Genomic DNA, 23,140 nt, shown 5'->3' on the forward strand with positions numbered 1-23,140 from the left:
CAACATTATCTGGTCTTACAATGACCTTTAGTAAATCGTGCCTCCTTTCTCCTGATGCTAAAATTATTGGTCCAATAGGTGACTTTAAGCCTCCTATTAAAGTTTATATATATATATATATATTTATATATATGTATATATATATATATATATATATATATATATATATATATAACTTATCGCAGTGACGTCACAAACGCTGAAGCTTCCAAGTTCCGGCCGCCATTGCTGCCGGCCTGGAGATCGTGGGTGTCCCCAGTGGCTGGAACTCTGCGATCTAATATTTTATTCCCTATCCTTTGGATAGGGGATAAGATGTTTTCAGCTGAGTACCCCTTTATGGATAAAGGTCTTGGCTGGCCCCAGGAAATTAGTCAATTTTAATTTAGCCTCTAAAGGAAGGGTGCTGTTTGGTGAAGACTCCCGATCTCAATAGTGGATCGAGTTGCTTTGATAAAGATGTTTATTCTACTTCAAGTTTTGTAGTTTTTAAAGGCATCCCACGTCCATCTTTTGGAAAAATGGTTTAAAAATGTTTTATAAATTGTTGAACTAACTGATAAGGGGAAGAAAAAGAAAAATAATATGTTTTTATGTATGTCTAGGGAGGCAGGTGGTCTGGAAGCACCAATCTTTAGGCATTACTTTACTATATTGCTGCATAAGTGTGGTACATTTCTGGCTCAGGAGGGGTTTCTTTGAACCATTTTGTTACACAGAAGTATGGATTATGATCACGTAATATTTTGGAACTATTAAAAATGTTTTGTTTTTTTTCCTCACAGGGAATTTTCAATATGCACTAAAATTCAGAAGGCCTGGGGTAAGTTTAGGTTAAAGGGGTTATCCACCATAAGGTGATTTTTGTACGTACCTGGCAGGCAGTAATGGACATGCTTAGGAAGGATCTGTACTTGTCTTGGGGCTAAATGGCTATGTTGTGAGATTACCATAACACTGTGGCTAGCTGTTTGGGAATTAGTATTTCCTGTTTGACTTTTCTTTTTATGACTACAAATCCCACAATTCCATTTTCCTCCCTCCCACACATCAGCCACCCCACCCAGTGAAACATAAATGAGCTGCATCCATTTAAAAGACCTGTAGTTTTCAATCAGGGTGCCTACAGCTGTTTCATTAGTTGCAGATTAATGCCTCTCCCACCAAGCGATCGCTCCACTCATTGAAGCAGACTGACTCCCTGTCATCAGCTGACTAGTGAGTCAGGTCTCGGACACATTGCAACCTGGGAAAAATCTGAGCCAACAGTAATTTTTTTGCTGATAAATTTATTATATTGGAGTGAAAATCACAGAAGAATTGTTAGAAAACCGTCACACACAGGTACAGACACTATATTATGAACTACACTAACTGCACAGCCCCTGTAGCATAGTCAAATCAAAGAAATTCCTGGAATAGCCCTTTATTATTTTCAGTTAAGGGCAGTATTAATCTAGGGATACAGCATTTTGACACAAGCATGTGGTTATGTGGGTTGAGCACTTGTTTGAGAACTGAAATGTAAAGAGTTTTTCCGATATCCAAGAACATGATGGCCTAGATTCAAACACAGATACTACCATGTCACAAATATAATTCATTGCTCTACAGACAAGAACTGTTTCACTATGCACACAAACTTAATAATTGAAATTTTGATGCTAAGAAAAACTCTCAGTTGTTTACAAAAATATTTCTAGAGAACGGGAGAAAAATATTAAATGCTTTATGCTATGGAGAAAATGTTCTGGCTCAATCACTTTGGTGAAATGTCGGAGCATACTGAAGGGATATAGACAAGCTACCCTAAGGTCATGAAACTATGGAAAGGAGTTGAGTACGATATTTATAATAGATTAGGTACAGAGTTAAAATTAGACCCCAAAAACTAATCTTGGGAAGTGCTCCAAAGTGGATCCTAACAACTGGTAAAAAGCTCTTTTTTTCTAGCTAGTCTTATAATCCTCAGGACATGGTTCACAAGAATACCACCCTTTGTAAGGAATAGAAGAAGCTTACTGGTAAAATTAAATGTTACCAGCTATTATTGCTAAAAGGGAGAGGCAAAATCGTTCTGGGTAATAGAATATTGGAACGATGGTAGAGAGTCTTAAAGGGGTACTCTGGCACTAATACATCTCATCCCCTATCCAAAGGATGTCTGGGGACCCCCGCAATCTGTCATTTAGCACCCATCTTTGCGAGCTGTCCGCAGCGCTGGAGGCTCTGATTGTGCAGTGTGACGACCACGGGGCCACAGTATCGTGACGTCACCACTCCACCCCCGTGTGACATCATGCCCTGCCCCCTCAATGCAAGTCTATGGGAGGGGACATGTCATATTTATACAAGGATCGCATCCCTTTATAATTTTAGAGATTACTGCACTGTATATAGGAGAACACAGGGGGATATTTTAATGCGGATATAATAAAGATATAAATACTTTTTTTTTTTTAATGGGGGTTCCCTGGTTAAAGGGGTTTAGTCCAGGAGGGGCTAGGGTCTCAAAGGGTTTCGTGATTATAATTATTTCCTTGGGAATTCCTTGGGGATTCTTTGGTTTTTGTTAATAAAACTACAACTCCGAGCACACCTTGACAGTAGGTTTTAGTTGCACACAGCTAAAGCATAGGTTAAATGGGCACTCTCATTCAAACTAATTTTTGCTATTGCTAAATAGTGATGAGCGGCAGGGGCCATATTCAAATTTGCGATATTTTACAAATATAAGGACGAATATTCATCCTATGTTCGTGAAATTCGCATATTCGCTATGTTCGTTCCCGTTTTTTCCATGCGAAAATTCGTAATTAAATTTGCATAGTGAGCGTGCGTGATTATATCTTTCACCTAAAAGAAGGGAGGGATCAATGTCCTCTGAAAGTGCCGATATTTGTGAATATTTGCATATTCGCATACACGAAATATTTGCGCTCCACACCAACTCACAAAGTAAGTAATATTGGAGCCTTCTTTGGACCTCAAGCTGGAAGCAGGAAGCGATGATCACTTTTTATTTTTTACACAGTACACAACAAAGTTTTCTATGTTGTATTTGTGTTTAAAAAAAAGCTCCCTAATTGTCCAGAGCACATTTCCCCCCATCTTTTGCACAGACTTTGGACTCCTGCTGGCCTGGCAGAAGTCCAAAATCAGGAAGTGCTGTCTGGAATGCTGAGGAGAGTATGTGCAACCTTAGCCAATCATAGCTCATCTCATACTGAACTGCTCTGGGTTGTGTGTAGCAGAGTGAGTGAGGAAGTTCTCCCCTGTATGGCTTCAGAAGATTTCATGCCAGCTGGGGAACGCCCCTTCCCAGTCTGTGACTCTGACTGAGCAGAAGATACAGAGCAATATGAAGGTAGAAAATGAAAAAATTATAAAAATAAAGACAAAGGGTGGTTTATCATGATGGGGCAGTGAACTGGGAGGATTATAAAATTTAACAAGATCATGAGAGGTACTTTTTAACCCCTTAAGGACCAGGGTTTTCCTCCTTACCTAAAAAAAATCATAACTCTTTCCATTTTGGAACCTAAAAATCCAATTCTACTTTGTAATGACAAAATTCTACTTTGTAATGATATTCGCTATGTTCGTTCCCTTTTTTTCCATTTGAACATTCGTAATTAAATTTGCATAGTGCGCATGCGTGATTATATCTTTCACCTAAAAGAAGGGAGGGATCAATGTCCTCTGGAAGTGCCGATATTTGTGAATATTTGCATATTCGCATATACGAAATATTTGTGCTCCACACCAACTCACACAGTAAATAATATTGGAGCCTTCTTTGGACCACAAGCTGGAAGCTGGAAGCAGGAAGCGATGATCACTTTTTATTTTTTACACAGAACACATCATTGTTGTGATGTGTACTGTGAAGAAAAAAAAAAAAATATATATATATATATATATATATATATATCGCTATGTTCAAAATATTCACAAAATTGGGAAGTGCTGATATAAAAAATTTGCATTTCGAATATTTGCGCTCAACACTATTGCTAAATAAAAAATCTTTCCAATGTACAGTATAGTAATTCTGCCTTGTTTAAAAAAAAATTAGTTTTCTATGTTGCATTTGTATTTGAAAAAGCTCCCTAATTGTCCAGAGCACATTCCCCCCCCCCCCCCCCCCCCCCCCATCTTTTTCACATACTTTGGACTCTTGCTGGCCTGGCAGAAGTCCAAAATCAGGAAATGCTGTCTGGAATGCTGAGGAGAGTGTGTACAACCTTAGCCAATCATAGCTCATCTCATACTGAACTGCTCTGGGTTGTGTGTGGCAGAGTGGAAGTTTTCCCCTGTATGGCTTCAGATGATTTCATGCCAGCTGGGGAATGCTCCTTCCCAGTCTGTGACTCTGACTGAGCAGAAGATACAGAGCAATATGAAGGTAGAAAATGAAAAAATAATAAAAATAAAGACAAAGGGTGGTTTATCATGATGGGGCAGTGAACTGGGAGGATGATAAAATTTAACAAGATCATGAGAGGTACTTTTTAACGCCTTAAGGACCAGGGTTTTTTCTGTTTTTGCACTTGAATTTTTTCCTCCTTACCTTAAAAAAAATCATAACTCTTTCAATTTTGCACCTAAAAATCCAATTCTACTTTGTAATGACATCAGTCATTTTACCAAAAAATCTACGGCAAAATGGGAAAAATCATTGTGTGACAAAATAAAATAAAAAAACGCCATTTTGTAACTTTTGGGGGCTTCTACGCAGTACATTTTTCGGTAAAAAATGACACCTTATCTCCATATGATTAAAATGATACCCTACTTATATAGGTTTGATTTTGTCGTACTTCTGAAAAAATCATAACTACATGCAGGAAAATGTATACGTTTAAAATTGTCATCTTCTGACCCCTATAATTTTTTATTTTTCTGCATATGGGGCAGCATGAGGGCTAATTTTTTGCACTGTGATCTGCAGTTTTTAGCGGTACTATTTTTGTATTGATCGGACTTGTTGATCGCTTTTTATTCATTTTTTCATGATATAAAAAGTTACCAAAAATACACTATTTTGGACTTTGGAATTTTTTTGCGCGTACGCCATTGACCGTGCGGTTTAATTAACGGTATATTTTTATAATTCGGACATTTCCACATGTAGCGATACCACATGTTTATCCCCTTAAGGACCAAGATAATTAAGCCTGCACGCCCCTCAAAGACCAGGCCTGTTTTTTCAAATCTGGGATGTATGTCTGTATTTGAGAATAACTCTGGTAATGTTTTGCCAATGAAAATAATTCTGACATTGTTTTTTTGTCACAAGTTGTACTACATGAAAATAGTAAAAGTTAATCAATATCATTTGTATTTTTGCATCATTTGTGGGACATATTTTTTGTACATCACTTCTGATATTGAAAGAAATGTATCCTATTTTTTATTTAGCTGCTTGTCCCATGTTCGGAAATACCCCTGCTTAGGCCATATATGGTTCCTTGGCCAAGTGGTAGGACTCAGAAGGAGAGGAGCGCCATTTGGCTTTCAGGGCAGAACAGTACCCCCACCCCCACAAGTGACCCCATTTATATACCGCACCCCTACAAGTTATTGGCTGGACCTCTCTGATTGGTCCTTGGTCAGCTAGCAGTATAACGCGTCTGTCTGTGACAATTAAGGCTCCTGGTGAATATATCCGCCATGTTGTGGGAATAAACAGTTATATGCTGCCTGCCAGTTTTCACTAGCAGGCAGCATATCAGGACGTGCCTCTGGCACGTAATGACAGGCAATAGCCAGGGCAGACCTGGGGGTTTTTATAGGACCCCCGGCTGCCCATGTATGCAGCAGCACCCCACGATGCTCCGGGGTGCTGCAGGAGAGACAGAGGGAGCCCCCTCCCTCTGTCAGAACTCCTTATAGCGCGCGGTCACTTCTGACCGCGGCTGTAAGGGTTAAACTGTCGGGAGTGAACTTCCCTCCCGGCAGTGTGGCATGCATCGGCCAGCCGCGTATTACACACAGCACCCCGCGATCGCGATGCGGGGTGCTGCAGAGGAGACAGAGGGAGCCCCCTCCCTCTGTCATAACACTTACAGCCCAGGGTCACTATTCGACCGCAGCTGTAAGGGTTAAAACTGCCGGGACTGAAGTTTACTTCGGTCCCGGCAGTGCAGCAAGGTCCCGGCTGTGTGATACAGCCGAGTCCCTGCCACAATATCGTTGGTGCACTGGGCAGTACCCACGAGAATAATGGACGAGTATAGACATCCATTTGCAGGAACGGCCGCCAAACTGGACGTCTATACTTGTCCATGGTCGTTATCAGGTTATTTTTATTTACACTGTTTGTTTTTTTTTTAAATGGGAAAATGGGGGGTGATTCAAACTTTTATTAAGGAAGGGTCTAAATGATCTTTATTCACTTTTTTTCCACTTTTTTTTTTTACAATGTTATAGCTCCCAAATGGGGCTATAACACTGCACACACTGATCTTTTACATTGATCACTGGTTTCTCATAGGAAACCAGTGATCAATGATTCTGCCACTTGACTGCTCATGCCTGGATCTCAGGCACTGAGCAGTCATTCAGCGATCGGACACCAGGAGGCAAGGTAGGAGACCCTCCTCGTGTCCCACAGCTGTTTGGGATGCCGCGATTTCGCCGCGGACATCCCGAACTGCCCTCTAAGCTATACTGTTACTTTAGACTTTGAACACCGTGTTTAAAGGGTTAATAGTGTGCGGCACAGCGATCATTGCCGTGCGCTATTAGCCACGGGTCCTGGCCGTTGTTAGAGGCCAGGCCCAACCCGCTATGACGCAGGGCCACGTCGCGGCCCCGCGTTATAGAAAGGGAAAGGACTCAGGACGTACTGGTACGTCCTTGGTCCTTAAGTGGTTCATCTGTTGAGGACGGAGGGTGTACCTGTACGCTCTCGTCCCGCTCCCCTTCTATGACGCCATACGGGTCATTGCGGTCAGGGAGATAGCCGGGCATCACCGATCAGCGTGATGCCCGGCATTAACCTTTTAGACACCATAGTCAAAGTTGATTGCGGCCTCTAAAACTAAACTAAAATGATCCTGGTAGCTCAGCGGAGCTGATCGGGACTGTTGTGGTAAAACCGTGAAGTCCTAATCAGCTGAGAGGATGGCGGGAAGGCCCTTACCTGCCTCCTTGCTGTCCGATCTGTGGCTCGATGCTTGATATGGCATAGCATTGTTTAGTGTATGCAATCCAAGGATTGCACGTTATAGTTAAAAAAAATATGTAAACAAAAATAAACATAAACATATGTGGTATCGCAGCATGCATAAATGTCCAAACTATTAAAATATAATATTAATTAAACCGCATGGTCAATGGCGTACACGTAATAGCATACATTTTTTAAATCAAGTAAAACAAAATCAAACCTATATAAGTTTTGTATTATTTTAAACGTATGGACTTACAGAATAAAAATATGATGTAATTTGTTACTGAAAATTGCACTGCATGGAATCAGAAGCCCAAAATTTATGTTATATTCAACTTTGCCTCACAATATTTTTTTATGGTTTTGCTGTAGATTTGGTGATAAAATGATTAACAGTATTACAAATAAAATGAGTGGAGCAAAAAACAAGCCCTCATATGGGTTTGTAGGTAGAAAATTGAAAGCATTATGAGGGGTTAAAGACCACCACTCTTTGGGAATAAGATTGTTTTAGTTGTCACTGTTCATCTACTGTCAGTTGTGGGAAACAAATAAATAATTTCTTTACCATTGATCACCTCCTGCGTAAAGTACATTTTCAATAACCTCATTCTATTTTGTTAAAGCCGAGATTATCGATTACAAGAGCAATTACCATCATACATTGTTAACAGATCTATAAAGGGATTACCTGTCAGGATTCCTACCTCAGTAAAGTAAACTGTAGTTCTTTATGAAAGTAGATTTGTAACTCACATACTGTATACTACCCAATGTAAGGCCACTCTATTATAAGTCTCCTAATATAGGTATTTCACCAGTACTGCAAAATATTGAATTTACTGTGGTCATCACCTGCCGTCTCCCCTTCTAAAGGTAATACAAAAAGAAAGAGAGATCTCTTGCCATCGAAGTGAAGCTGTTCAACAACGTAATTGCTAGTGTAGGATCCTACGGGGATTCAGGCTGGGCCTCATTATTCTCGTGGAGCTACTTAAAAAGAGCCAACCAATGTGAATTCCTTTAGTGAAGCAGTGACTGAGGACTATTCTTATGAAAACCTACAGAGGCTTAAAGGGGTACTCCAGTAGAAAACAAATGTTTTTAAATCAACTGGTGCCAGAAAGTTATACAGATCTGTAAATCACTTCTATTTTAAAATCTTAATTCTTCCAGAACTTATCAGCCGCTGTATGCTCCAGAGGAAGTTGTGTGATTCTTTCCATTCTGACCTCCGTGCTCTCTGCTGACACCTCTGTCCGAATCAGGAACTGTCCAGAGCAGGAGAGGTTTGCTGTGGAGATTTGCTCCTATTCTGCATGGTTCATGACCCAGACAGAGGTGTCAGCAGAGAGCACTGTGGTCAGGCCGGAAAGAACTACACAACTTCCTTTTAAGCATACAACAGCTGATAAGTACTGGAAGGCTAAACATTTTTAAATAGTAATAATTTACAAGTCTGTCTAACTTTCTGCTGCCAGTTGATTTAAAAACATTTTTTTTTCACCGGAGTACCCCTTTAAGCAAAACAAGATAGAGAAGGACTCAGTGCTACCCAATTTACACTACTGTATTACCATATAGGAGTTTTGTTGCTCGAAATTGTTGGAGAATTGTTAAAAGAATAGTTAAAGACTATTATCTTATTTGTCTTCTGAGCAAATTAAATAGGGACTGGGTTTTACAATCTTCCTTTATGTCTGGCATTTGGCCACACCATAATATCATCGTGCCTAACACTACATTAGTGTGTTCCGGTGAATATAAACCTTTATCATCTATGCAGTGACCCTAGCTCTTGGACCACTCCAAAGAGTGTGGAATATCCTGCAGGATTCCTGCAGGACCGTCTGTCTGTAACCCTGTTGTTGCACCAATGGGCCCAGCCAGCCTGCAGGTCCTGACCCCTGGTGGCAGTCTCTCTGGGCTGAACACTACAAATGTGCTTTAAGGTTTCCTATATGTGCAACATTTAATACATTGGAAGAATTTGCTGATCTGATAATATACTTGGTTGTGGCTTATAGCATAAAGAGTAATGTAACATTAGAAGCTGAGCCTTATATATTCCCAAACATTTGTGTTTCCTACAGAACATAGAGGCAGACATACACTCACTGCACACTCTACTGTTGTGTCCAGAAAATCCAGACCTGCCATTGTAATTGTCTTCACTAAGTGTCCATTTCCTACTTCATATTCTGGTAAGTGACCATGTGACTTCCTAGCATTGTCATGGGCTCAGTTTATATAACACTATTATTATTATTCAAGATTTATACAGAATCAAACATTGCCTCATATCTTATGTTACACACTTTTATAATAATGAAAGGCACATTTGTTTTGTTGAATTATAGTAAATTCTGCCTTATGTTCTATGAAATTACTAAAGTTATGATAGATTGTTTAGTAAGATATTTTTTTTATAATGTGACAGTGGCCCTTGTGCATATAAAATGTAGAACCATAAAGTGTCAAAGTTACCCATAGCAACTCTTCAGAACAATTTTCTCATCTCCAACACTGCCCTAAAAGGGAGAACCTTGATTTGGATTGGTTAACTAGAAGGATAGCAGAAGCACAAGCTAGTAAGGGGGTCCGGCAGCTTTGAAGGAATTTCATCACTCAGGGTACGATGTAATTAGAGATCACTGATATTGGGGAGACAAAGAGAAATACACCAGAGCTAAATTTGAGAAAGTTTGTATATCCACTGCTGCCTGGTTAGAAGGTGGAATCTTATTCACCACCTATTTGTAGGTACTGTAAATCAATATAATAATAAACTCTGGTGCATATAGATGATTCCCAAAATAGCAAAGAAGTGGGTATATGAGGAAAAAAGATCTTATTAATAAAATACAGTAAGTGCCCAGAGAAGGACCCATGCACCCATGCACAGCGTCCTGGCGATGTTTGCTGTGCAATGGGGGCATGTCCACATGCCCCCATTGCACAGCACACATCACCAGGATGCAATCACTTGATCTTTGTGGACCTGAGGAAGGCGCATGTTGGCGCCGAAACGCCTTGTCCAATATTTTCCATTTCAATAAATTCTTGTCCTGTGCAACCGTGGCTGTTGAGTCCCGTCCTTTACTAGCAGAAGCGCTCCAACCAATTCCCTCCTTTTTTCTGTCCATTTTGCATCCACATTTCCGTAACCTTGGAGATATGGAAAGGGGAAAGTGAGCCGCACACTACACGCATCCCACTCACCCAATACCCCTCACAGGGTCTTGCTTGCTTTGCTGGAACACCCCAGCGAGCCACGTCGACACCCTAGACGAGGTGGTGGGTTAGGTCCATCTTGTCCTTATACTACCACCACAGAGAGCGCCCCTCTTTTTTCCGTTCTGCCTTTGCATCACTTATTTTGGGGTTTCCTTACTTTTGAGACATCAAGAACGGTTAACCAATCTGATAAATATTGCAAATTGTTCTGAGAGAACCAAGTTTCATGTGTGTCAGAGGTAACCAGGAACTGCTCATCTCCCGCCCAATATTATTCCTACAGTGAGGCATGGTGGTGGCAGCATCATGCTGGGGAGTATTTTTCAGCAACTGGTACAGGGTGACTGGTAAGGATTGAGGGAAAGCTAAATGGAGAAAAGTAGAGAAATATTTTTTATGATTTTTAATTCTGTCGACATCCTTGAGTGGCCCAGCCAGAGCCCTGACTTGAACCCAATCGAACATCTCTGGAGATATCTGACAAATGGCTTCCACCGAGAGTCCCTATCGAAACTAACACGGCTTAAAAGAATCTGCAGAGAAGAATGGCAGAAAATCCCCAAATCCAGCTGTGCAAATCTTGTGGCATCATCCCCAAGAAGACTGAAGCCTGTAATAGCTGGCAAGAGTGCTTCAACTAAGTACTAAGTAAAGGGTCTGAACTCTTATGTCAATGCAATATTTTAGTTTTTCCTTTTTTAAATATCACAAATATATCTAACATTCTGTGTCCAGGGTAGGGATTAGTGCAGCCCTGATGCTAGCCCAAATCCCTACCCCTTCCTACTTGATGATCAGCCCTAAACAGCAAATCAGCAATATTCGGGCAAAAAGGTACCAAATCAGCAAACAAGGGGTTATTCAGGGACAGGCCAAGAGTCAGAAACCAAGAGGACAGCGTAAGGCAAGGGATAGTCAGGTCACAGGCAAAAGGTCAGATACACAGGTCAGAGTAAAAACAAACAGAACTCTAGTGAAGGGTAAAGACCATTAACAGAGGCAAGGACTGGATAGACAAGCTGGGTGTCCCTTAATAGTTTTAACTATTTGGAATCACCCTTTGGAATCATATTAGCCAGTTTAGGACACTTGCTTTGTGACTCCCTCATAGCTGATCTATTAATCTGGATCTGGATCAAGTCAGAGACCAGGGGATCTTCAAAACAGCAAAACTCACAATTATCTTTACTTGATGGCATGTAGTTGAACAATTCCAGTTTCAATTTAGAGGCAAAAAGTTGGAGCTTTATGAAACCCTCTGTAGCAGTTGCCTATAGCAACCAATCAGATTGCTTCTTTCATTTTTCAAAGGCCTTTTCAAAAATTAAAGAAGTGATCTGATTGGTTGCTATGAACAAGTGCACCACTACACAGGTTTTGATAAATCTCCCTCAAAGTCTTTTAACAAGGTTCCAATCTGGCTAGCTTAGGCTGAGGCCACTAATTTTCACATTTCTGTTTTCTCTCTAAATCCTTCTGTATTCAGGTTCTCCAATGCAAGTGAAAGACTGCTTAACATATGATTGTTGCCCTGTTTGCCAGCTCCGGTGTGAACATTGTCAGAAAATGGGGTGCTAAACCAGGCCTGAATCCTAGTCCAGGCCTGGGAGATTATTGCCTACACCTCTCCTCAGAGGCTTCCCCTGTCTCTGTGCCGACAATGTATTCCTCTCCTCCTCATTCTATACTGTCCTGTACTCAATATATTAACTACAAGAGAAGTCTGCGCTGAGATATGTTTTGCCTCCCTTCCAGAAGCTTCTACAGTTTTGGTGTATGGGGAACCTGTCTTAGCTATTGTATTACCTGTATAAACTATTTAGGGGCACTGTGTAAAACATCATAACATGTTAAGGCATTCAAAACCCTAACCATTCCTCACTAGTAGTGGCCTAGTGGGATCTTACATATATAAGTGGGTGGGGCCTGGAAGCTGAGTGCGGTCTAGGTCATGTATGCTGCCAGAGGGACCTGCTAACAGTTATAGGGTAATAATAGGACTCAACCAACCTCTAAAGGATGCATCAGAGACCAAGGAGATAATCTTTTGTGGAGACAAGAAACCAAGACAATTCCAGAGTGGACATCTCTTACAGAAAGATTCATGAACTGAGCTACATAGTTTCAAAGGACTTTGGTCCATTAATGCTTATGAAGAAATATAAAATCTCATCCCTTCCCCAATATCGCGCCACACCCCTACCCCTTAATTCCCTGGTTGAACTTGATGGACATATGTCTTTTTTCGACCGTACTAACTATGTAACTATGTTACAGAAAGCTGCCCTTCTAAATTGACCTTGATCAAAGGCAGTGGGTTGGTGAGATATGGGAAAAATCCCCTGAAACTTTATACCTCCTTCTGAGTATTTGAAAATAAGTTAACATTTAGTAAATTGGTAAATATTATGTATCTCAAAATTTTTATTCTGTAGTGTTCAAGTTTTTTTGCAACCTAAGTGAGTAGTCTAATGTGACGAGAGTTGGAGTGGAACTGTTATTGCCCAGTTGGGCCTGGGATCATTCTGTACTTGAAACATAGAAACCATACAATACTGATATTGCATGTCTTGGCTAAGGGACCTCGTGATCTTCAAGGTAGTGGAGTAGCAGATACTGTTACCCTTGGAGGTGCAATGAGGTTTTCTGAAAGATGACCAATGCTGGCTGTACTGGGCAGGCCATGGTAGAGGGTAGCCAATCTGAGATCCACTGCCGCACAGTAAGAATGGCTGCATAGCCGGTAGCCACCTCTTACACATACACTATGTTTAAGAATCTGTCCTGGTAACAGTTTCTCCTTGACATTTATGCACATGGTGTAATACAGGATAGCTCAATTGATTTCCATGATTAACTCTCAGGCCAGAGCGTAGATGACAATTTGAGAAAAACTGTGAGAAAACCGATGAATATAAGAAAATGCCCTGAAGACAAAAAGATATAAAGTGATCATTAAACATTCAATTTCTGCCTAGCCTGTTTCATCAGTGCACAATGGATATCAATCGTCTGGAAACTATTTAGTATGAACATTAACAAAAAGATTGTATTGGTCCAATAGAGATTTTATAGTTTTCAATAATAAGAAAAATTTATATATTCAGCCGGCCTTTAAGAAGTTGCATTATTTCACTTGTTTTCTTAGGTTATTTACAGAAAAATCTATGGTAGCCCTTGGGGGGTATAGTGTAGTTGGGGTGTTGCTGTGTTGGAATATGAGGGGTTAATTTAACCATTGTCACTCATGATGCCAGGGTGAGGGTTAATACGCTAAGGTAGTTGCTAGGCCTATCGCCACCCTTCCCAGAAACGATAGGTGCGTGTAGAAATAAATGATTGTCCACCGCAGTGCTGAACTTGAACTTGCAGGAACTTTACTGATGAATTGCGGTACATTGAGAAACGGTAACAGTCTTAGTAACAGAGTCTATTATCAGCATGGCAGTGACAGTTGCTTAGGACCGATAAGTTATCCTGAGATTAGCAGAATTAGGTTTTGCAGAGATCCGCTGGATTTAGGGGTCTGTTTAGGTCCAGTGATCTTGCGGAGTAATAGGGAATTGAAGTAACTCACAGTTTTGGAATGATGGCCGTTGCCGCAAGGCTTTGGCCTAGTGGTTGCCGATGACAGCTGCGCAGATCCATGGTCATCAGCAGCCCACGAGGAAAGAAAGAGATTAATGGCCCCCACTCCCTTATATGGGCAGGGCCATTTTGGATTGGTCCATTTCAGCTGTCACTCACCATTACAAAGCATGGTGGGTGATCAACTGACTACCTCCAAAGGTCCTTGAGTAAAACCATAGAGTTCTGGAACGCATCAGGTGACCCGCAGGTCCTGCGACACTAACAACAAGGTAAGTACACTTTATATACATATAGACAATTAGAATTTGAATCATTTTAATTATTAAAGGGGTGACTAGGGGCTAACTATAGATGAGGATCCCACTGGTACCTAGGGACTATGACTTTGGGGACGTCACCACAAGGTAACGGATGCAATCCGATACCGGGACACCACAAATCATATTTAGTTATTCTAGGAGCTTTATTTCTTTGTACCGTTTTAATTATCTTAGGTGGGAGCTGCCATAGTAATATTACCACCTTGCACAGTAGCATGCCTTCTATATAGTTAAATAAAAATAAAGACAAGGCTAGACTGACCCAGCAGAATAGCTGAAGTTTCTCTAGTGGGCCTAAGACACAATAATAGACCCTAAAGTTCTTGCTGTCAACTGCAGAGTTTCTTAAAAGAGAGACAAATGTGCCCTATTTCCATTGTGAGCAGCAGTATGAGGACAGGTAGGTAAAAATTAATGCAAGGGGTCATACTCCCACATTTGTGTATGTATGGTGTGTGTACTTTCTGTGACAGGACTTACAGAGCTAACATATTGCTTCTCTCATATTGAAATAGAATGTGCCCCCTTCGCACATAACTATTGTTGTTCTCCCATCTCCACTTGTTTAGTACATTTGCTTGGTGCATTATTTGTTTGTTTAAAAAAAGTTAATGGAGCATTACGGCATATTCTTTGCTTATGATGATTAAACACAATGGCCCTGATTTACTAAGGTTTCCCTACATTTTCCACTTTCCCTACACTTTGCTTTTTTCACACATGCTCTGATCTGTCTGGTTTTCCTCAGCCTAAATCTGCCACATTTTCTGTGGAAACCTTAGTAAATATGTTGGGTTTTTGTGAAAATGTCGGGAACACGCCCCTTTTCGGTGACCCCATCCCCTTTTCCAGATGACCACGCCCCTTTTTCGGGTTTTCTCAGTAAAATGGAGGGTTAGTCTGTTTTTTTTTTCAATTCTGGTGCAAATTCTGGCGCAGACAGAATTTCTGCCGCACAACCAGACAAAACATGTCTGGTTTGCAATAGTAAGTGAGGGCCCATATCTAATGATTGTCTATTTTAAAATATGGTATGGAGCTCTACTTTACTTTATTATGAAATGAACATCTATGGCCCTTTTCACACTACCGTTATCACACGGCAGTGTGATGGCCGTCGGGGCTCCAGGGAAAATAGCAGATGAAAAAATACAGCTTACGGCATTTTTTTCTCCCGCTACTCCCGCAAAAAAACAGCAACGCCTGACAGACCCTATTGACTATAATGGGGTCCATCGGGACCCGCTGTTGCCCGTTGTGACAGGCGCATTGGCAGTGTGAAAGAAGCCTATTATGTAGCTTTAGTTGAAAAATTACTTGAATTATAAAAAAGGCCATGTCTCTAGAGTGCCAAACCAGTTTGTTACTTATGTTCTTTAGGTACTAGCAGAGGACTCAGCGTTGCCCAATCTTCCTAGCTAAACTCTGTTGAAAAGGAAAAGCAACCATGATGCTTTTGTCCTCACATCCCAACCTCAAACCACAACCTCACATCCTGTCCTTAACCCCTTAAGGACACAGGACGTAAATGTACGTCCTGGTGAGGTGGTACTTAACGCACCAGGACGTACATTTACGTCCTATGCATAACCGCGGGCATCGGAGCGATGCCCGTGTCATGCGCGGCTGATCCCGGCTGCTGATCGCAGCCAGAGACCCGCCGGCAATGGCCGACGCCCGCGATCTCGCGGGCGTCCACCATTAACCCCTCAGGTGCCGGGATCAATGCAGATCCCGGCATCTGCGGCAGTGCGCGATTTGAATGAATGATCGGATCGCCCGCAGCGCTGCTGCGGGGATCCGATCATTCATAACGCCGCACAGAGGTCCCCTCTCCTTCCTCCGTCCGGCTCCCGGCGTCTCCTGCTCTGGTCTGTGATCGAGCAGACCAGAGCAGAAGATCACCGAAAACACTGATCTGTTCTATGTCCTATACATAGAACAGATCAGTATTAGCAATCATGGTTTGCTATGAATAGTCCCCTATGGGGACTATTCAAGTGTAAAAAAAAATGTAAAAAAATGTAAAAGTAAAAGTGAAAAAAAAAGTGAAAAATCCCCTCCCCCAATAAAAAAGTAAAACGTACGTTTTTTCCTATTTTACCCCCAAAAAGCATAAAAAATTTTTTTTATAGACATATTTGGTATTGCCACATGCGTAAATGTCCGAACTATTAAAATAAAATGTTAATGATCCCGTACGGTGAACGGCGTGAACGGAAAAAAAAAGTCCAAAATTCCTACTTTTTTAATACATTTTATTTTAAAAAAATAATAAAAAATGTATTAAAAGTTTTTTATATGCAAATGTGGTATCAAAAAAAATTAAAGATCATGGCGCAAAAAATGAGCCCCCATACCGCCGCTTATACGGAAAAATAAAAAAGTTAGAGGTCATCAAAATAAAGGGATTATAAACGTACTAATTTGGTTAAAAAGTTTGTGATTTTTTTTAAGCGCAACAATAATATAAAAGTATGTAATAATGGGTATCGTTTTAATCGTATTGACCCTCAGAATAAAGAACACACGTCATTTTTACCATAAATTGTACGGCGTGAAAACGAAACCTTCCAAAATTAGCAAAATTGCGTTTTTCGTTTTAATTTCCCCACAAAAATAGTGTTTTTTGGTTGCGCCATACATTTTATGATATAATTAGTGATGTCATTACAAAGGACAACTGGTCGCGCAAAAAACAAGCCCTCATACTAGTCTGTGGATGAAAATATAAAAGAGTTATGATTTTTAGAAGGCGAGGAGAAAAAAATGAAAACATAAAAATTAAATTGTCTGAGTCCTTAAGGCCAAAATGGGCTGAGTCCTTAAGGGGTTAAAGGGGTGCTCCACCCAAAGGATAGGGGATAAGATTTCTGACCACGGGGATCCCGCCGCTGGGGACCCCCGCGATCTCGACTGCGGCACCCCAGACATCTGGTGCACGAAGCGAACTTCGCTCAGTGCCGGATGACTGGCGATGCGGGCGGAGGCTCATGACATCACGGTCACACCCCATAGATGGTCACACCTCCCACAGACTTTCATTGAGGGGGCGTGGCTGTGACATCACGAGTGGGGCATCGCCATGATGTCACGAGCCTCTGGTGCTGCACCCAATGCTCTAATCGAACGTTGGGTGCAGCAGGAAGATTGCAGGGGTCCCCAGCGGTGACACCCCCCTGAATTAGACATCTTATCCCCTATCCTTTGGATAGGGGATAAGATGTCTAGGGGCGGAGTACCCCTTTAATTCCCATCCTTATATCCCAACCTCAAACCCTAAACTCACATCCTGTCCTTATTTCCCATCCTTATATCCCAACCACATATCCCAACCTCAAATTCCAGCTTCATACTCTGTCCATGGCACATGATAGTTTTAGCCCCTTGTAAACATTCTGGATTAAGGCCTAGAGGCTTCATGTTACACCTCTGGAAGTGACCCTCACTTCCAATTAATATTAAAGAGGTGTCTAAAAGGGTTCAGGCTGGGCAAAAAAAAAAAAAATGTCCTTATTCACTGGGTGTAATCCTTCACTGCTGCCATTCCAATGGTACCTGGTCCCTGCTGCTAACCATTTCCAGTTACATTTTGACACAAGAAAGTGACAGTTCAGCCAATCACTGGCCACAGAGGTAACCTGCCTTATCCATATAAAATAGTAAGCTGAGCTGGAATGAGGCTCTGTCATTATAGCAGTGAGTATGGTCTTTATTTTACTTGCCCAGCCTGACTCTGCCCAACAGCCCCTTTGATATTCAGTATTTTTACTGGTGGACACCGGAAGTTGCAGCTGTCTGATTATCAGGCAACCAAATAATTTATATTAAGTAAAAAAGTACAATTGACCAAGCAAATAAAAATTATACAATTTGCCATAAATAAATATTTTCGGATAAATGTAATCCCTTTCAGAAAACATGAACATTTCCAATTCAGTTTGCTTCACTTTCCAACGTTGCTGTCGGGCATCTGTTTTTGGTCCTTGCCATCCGAATGCATTTGAGGTTTTATTTGATTTTATTGACCTTTCATTGTCCAGCTTGATAATAGGATGAACGTTTGCTTTTCATTATACGGCCAAAGTCCAACAGGTTATAAATCATGTGTTTTATCACAGGACAGTGACTGTATGTTCTCTAAGAAGAGTTCAAGCCACGCTAAAATATTTCATAGGACATTTTATTTAATTTTATTTTTTGTAACTGACAAGAAGGAAGGACAGACAGGAGATAAATTCTGAGCAGTAAATGTGTTTATATGTACACGCAGCTACATCATTGCGGTGAGGGTGATGTGAGTACGAGGGGAAGTCATTTGTCACTGATTATTTGCAATTCAGGAAGCTACTGCTTGTGAGAGAGGCATGGCCACCGTAATTGCTGTCACTTCTTACGTAGAATCTATTCAGTTGGCTGCAAAACATTATTGTTCTATGTGATCCTTTACCGATCCATCATCTTATATTTTCTTTTGTAACACCTTGACGGAAAAGTGAGGTAATTGAAACAGGGTTATAGGCTTCTGCGTATAAATAGTGGAGAATGTTTGCTAACTGAGGCATTTGATAAGGTAGAATAATATATTTTTCTTAAATTATATAGGTTTACCTTTGAACATCATTTTTTCAGATTATATTAGGGTAAGCTTTACATCCTGTGTAGACACGTTGCTAAGTAACATTGTTGTTACGCCGAGCGCTCCGGGTCCCCGTTCCTCCCCGGAGCGCTCGCCTCATCTTCATTGTTGCAGCGCCCCGGTCAGATCCACTGACCGGGTGCGCTGCGGTCCCGCCTTCAGCCGGGATGCGATTCGCGATGCGGGTAGCGCCCGCTCGCGATGCGCACCCCGGTCCCCCTACCTGACTCGCTCCCCGTCTGTTCTGTCCCGGCGCGCGCGGCCCCGCTCCCTAGGGCGCGCGCGCGCCGGGTCTCTGCGATTTAAAGGGCCACTGCGCCGCTGATTGGCGCAGTGGTTCCAATTAGGGTAATCACCTGTGCACTTCCCTATATTACCTCACTTCCCTTGCACTCCCTTGCCGGATCTTGTTGCCTTAGTGCCTAGTGAAAGCGTTCCCTTGTCTGTTCCTAGCCCGTGTTCCTGACCTCCTGCCGTTGCCCCTGACTACGATCCTTGCTGCCTGCCTCGACCTTCTGCTACGTCCGACCTTGCTTCTGCCTACTCCCTTGTACCTCGCCTATCTTCAGCATCTTCAGCAGCCAGAGAGGTGAGCCGTTGCTAGTGGATACGACCTGGTCACTACCGCCGCAGCAAGACCATCCCGCTTTGCGGCGGGCTCTGGTGAAAACCAGTAGTGGCTTAGAACCGGTCCACTAGCACGGTCCACGCCAATCCCTCTCTGGCACAGAGGATCCACCTCCTGCCAGCCGGCATCGTGACAGTAGATCCGGCCATGGATTCCGCTGAAGTTCCTCTGCCAGTTGTCGCTGACCTCACCACGGTGGCCGCCCAGCAAGCCCGACAGATCGCCCTTCTAACCCGTCAGCTGTCGGAAATGTCCACCATTTCGCACCAACTTCAGTCGCAACTTCTCCAGCAATCTTCTCCTCCGCCAGCTCCTGCACCTCCTCCGCAGCGAGTGGCCACTCCTAGCCTCCGCCTGTCCTTGCCGGACAAATTTAATGGGGACTCTAAGTATTGCCGTGGCTTTCTTTCGCAATGTTCCCAGCACTTGGAGATGATGTCGGACCAGTTTCCTACTGAAAGGTCTAAGGTGGCTTTCGTGTTCTGCCTTCTGTCTGGAAAAGCCCTGTCATGGGCCGCACCGCTCTGGGACCGCAATGACCCCGTCACTGCCTCTGTACACTCCTTCTTCTCGGAAATTCGAAGTGTCTTTGAGGAACCTGCCCGAGCTTCTTCAGCCGAGATTGCCCTGCTGAACCTGGCCCAGGGTGTTTCTTCCGTTGGCGAGTACGCCATTCAGTTCCGTGCTCTTGCTTACGAGTTGTCCTGGAATAGTGAGATTCTCTGCGCGACCTTTAAAAAAGGCCTATCCAGCAACATTAAAGATGTTCTGGCCGCACGAGAGACTCCTGCTGACCTACATGAACTCATTCATCTAGCCACTCGCATTGACATGCGTTCTTCCGGATGGCGTCTGGAGCTCCGCCTGGATATGGACTTTGTTCGCACGAAGCGTTTTTTCTCTCCGGCTCCTCTCTCCTCTGGTCCTCTGCAATCTGTTCCTGTGCTTCCCGCCGCGGAGGCTATGCAAGTTGACCGGTCTTGCTTGACACCTCAAGAGAGGACACGACGCCGCATGGAGAATCTTTGCCTGTACTATGCCGGTACCGAACACTTCCTGAAGGATTGTCCTATCCGTCCTCCCCGCCTGGAAAGACGTACGCTGACTCCGCACAAAGGTGACACAGTTCTTGATGTCAACTCTGCTTCTCCACGCCTTACTGTGCCTGTGCGGATATCTGCCTCTACCTTCTCCTTCTCTACTATGCTCTTCTTGGATTCCGGATCTGCAGGAAAAATTTTTTTGGCCTCTCTCATCAACAGGTTCTACGTTCCTGTGACCAGTCTCGCCAGACCCCTCTACATCTATTGTTTTTTCAATAAAAGATTGGACTGTCTCGTACGTTTCCACACAGAACCCCTCCTAATGTGCATCGGACCTCATCACGGAAAAATTGAGTTTTTTTTCCTCAGGTTCTTTGGCCCCAAGAAGAGGGGGAGACCCAAGGGGGGGGGTACTGTTACGCCGAGCGCTCCGGGTCCCCGTTCCTCCCCGGAGCGCTCGCCTCATCTTCATTGTTGCAGCGCCCCGGTCAGATCCACTGACCGGGTGCGCTGCGGTCCCGCCTTCAGCCGGGATGCGATTCGCGATGCGGGTAGCGCCCGCTCGCGATGCGCACCCCGGTCCCCCTACCTGACTCGCTCCCCGTCTGTTCTGTCCCGGCGCGCGCGGCCCCGCTCCCTAGGGCGCGCGCGCGCCGGGTCTCTGCGATTTAAAGGGCCACTGCGCCGCTGATTGGCGCAGTGGTTCCAATTAGGGTAATCACCTGTGCACTTCCCTATATTACCTCACTTCCCTTGCACTCCCTTGCCGGATCTTGTTGCCTTAGTGCCTAGTGAAAGCGTTCCCTTGTCTGTTCCTAGCCCGTGTTCCTGACCTCCTGCCGTTGCCCCTGACTACGATCCTTGCTGCCTGCCTCGACCTTCTGCTACGTCCGACCTTGCTTCTGCCTACTCCCTTGTACCTCGCCTATCTTCAGCATCTTCAGCAGCCAGAGAGGTGAGCCGTTGCTAGTGGATACGACCTGGTCACTACCGCCGCAGCAAGACCATCCCGCTTTGCGGCGGGCTCTGGTGAAAACCAGTAGTGGCTTAGAACCGGTCCACTAGCACGGTCCACGCCAATCCCTCTCTGGCACAGAGGATCCACCTCCTGCCAGCCGGCATCGTGACAATTGTATTGGTATAGTGATACAGAGTGTTTCTTATTTTAAAGAATTTCACAAAATAGTTCATTGCATATCCCCAGGATAGGCCACCAATTGGTTGGAGTGCCAACATCCAGGACCCCTATCAATAAGCTGGTTGGTACAGCCACAGCACCAGCGCTGCACCATGAGAAGGACGGAAAGCTTGATGTAGCCACTCATAGCTTGTTATAGCCACTCAGTTCCCTTTACTGCTTCCACTTACTCTCTGCTTCTTATTGATAGTTGTGGTCCTATTTAAAAGATGGTGGGGGGGTCCCAGTGGTCGGACCCCATTGATCGGTAAGTCATTACTACAGAGGTTCACCGACTTTTTCTCCCTGCTCTGTTTATGTTTACTCAACAAGACATGAACTATTTATGTGATGCTAGTTTAGTAAGTATTGTGTTTGTCTAGATTATGTATTTTATTAGTAATCAATGCAGCAATCAAAGCATTACCAAAGGGTTCTGGGTTCTCTTACTTTTTCTTGTAACTGTATCTGACGTTTCCATTTAATTTGCTCACTTAATTCAATAACATCCAATTACACAGAAGATGACCTAAAATGCCATAGATCTTTAAAATGATAGCTTGACATTTCTGATGACATTTTTATAATGTTCTTCAAACATAATATAGAGGCTTTAAATCTATAAATGGTGGAAAGAAAATACCCTGAAGCTTTTCAATCACTCTGAATACAAATAGAGAAATCTCATTAAAGTTCTCATTATGTTGCATCACGGGTTTTCCTGATTTACTTTATCTTAAAGGTAATACCATCTGTGTGCGAGGATGAGGTGTGCAATGAGATGGTATCCACATTCCCTATGTGATCTATAATCCAGGTTAAAGAGTACAAACATATTTTTACTATCCGGCAGCTTAAAGGGGTACTCCACTGGCCAGCCTTCAGGCTGAGTTTGGAACATTCAGTTCCAAATGCTGTGCGTGTGCTGCAGGGGTCGGCCACGCCCCCTCGTGACCTCAGGCCACACACCCCAATACAAGTCTATGAGAGGGGGCATAACGGTCACCTCACCCCCTTCCATAGACTTGCATTGAGGGGGCGTGGTCTGACGGGATGAGGGGGCATGGCCGACCCATGCAGTGCGCACGCACAGCATTTGGAACATTGGTTGCGAATGCAGCTCGAAGGCTGGCCAGTGGAGCACCCCTTTAAGAGCGTTTGTCCTTACAGATTGCACTATTATTACAAGAATGGTTACAGAATGCCCCATAATTGTTATTTTATTGAGAATACCATTATTTAAAACCAAACAAATGTGTGAGGAGATGTAACAATTCGTTTTTAAAGTGAATTGGCAAAATAGCACAGTCTGGTGAAATAAGTTT

At 43.0% G+C, this 23,140-nt stretch overlaps 1 long non-coding RNA gene across 1 annotated transcript; it reads left to right on the plus strand.

Annotated features, from left to right (window-relative positions):
• The first annotated feature begins 784 nt into the window (after positions 1–784).
• On the plus strand, positions 785–12,185 carry LOC130356986 (uncharacterized). The gene is made up of 3 exons (XR_008889059.1): positions 785–823; positions 9,274–9,384; positions 11,904–12,185. It is a non-coding gene; the product is annotated as an uncharacterized LOC130356986 (long non-coding RNA).
• Positions 12,186–23,140: the final 10,955 nt, after the last annotated feature.

The sequence above is a fragment of the Hyla sarda genome, chromosome 2 (assembly GCF_029499605.1).
Source record: "Hyla sarda isolate aHylSar1 chromosome 2, aHylSar1.hap1, whole genome shotgun sequence".
Lineage (NCBI taxonomy): Eukaryota > Metazoa > Chordata > Amphibia > Anura > Hylidae > Hyla > Hyla sarda.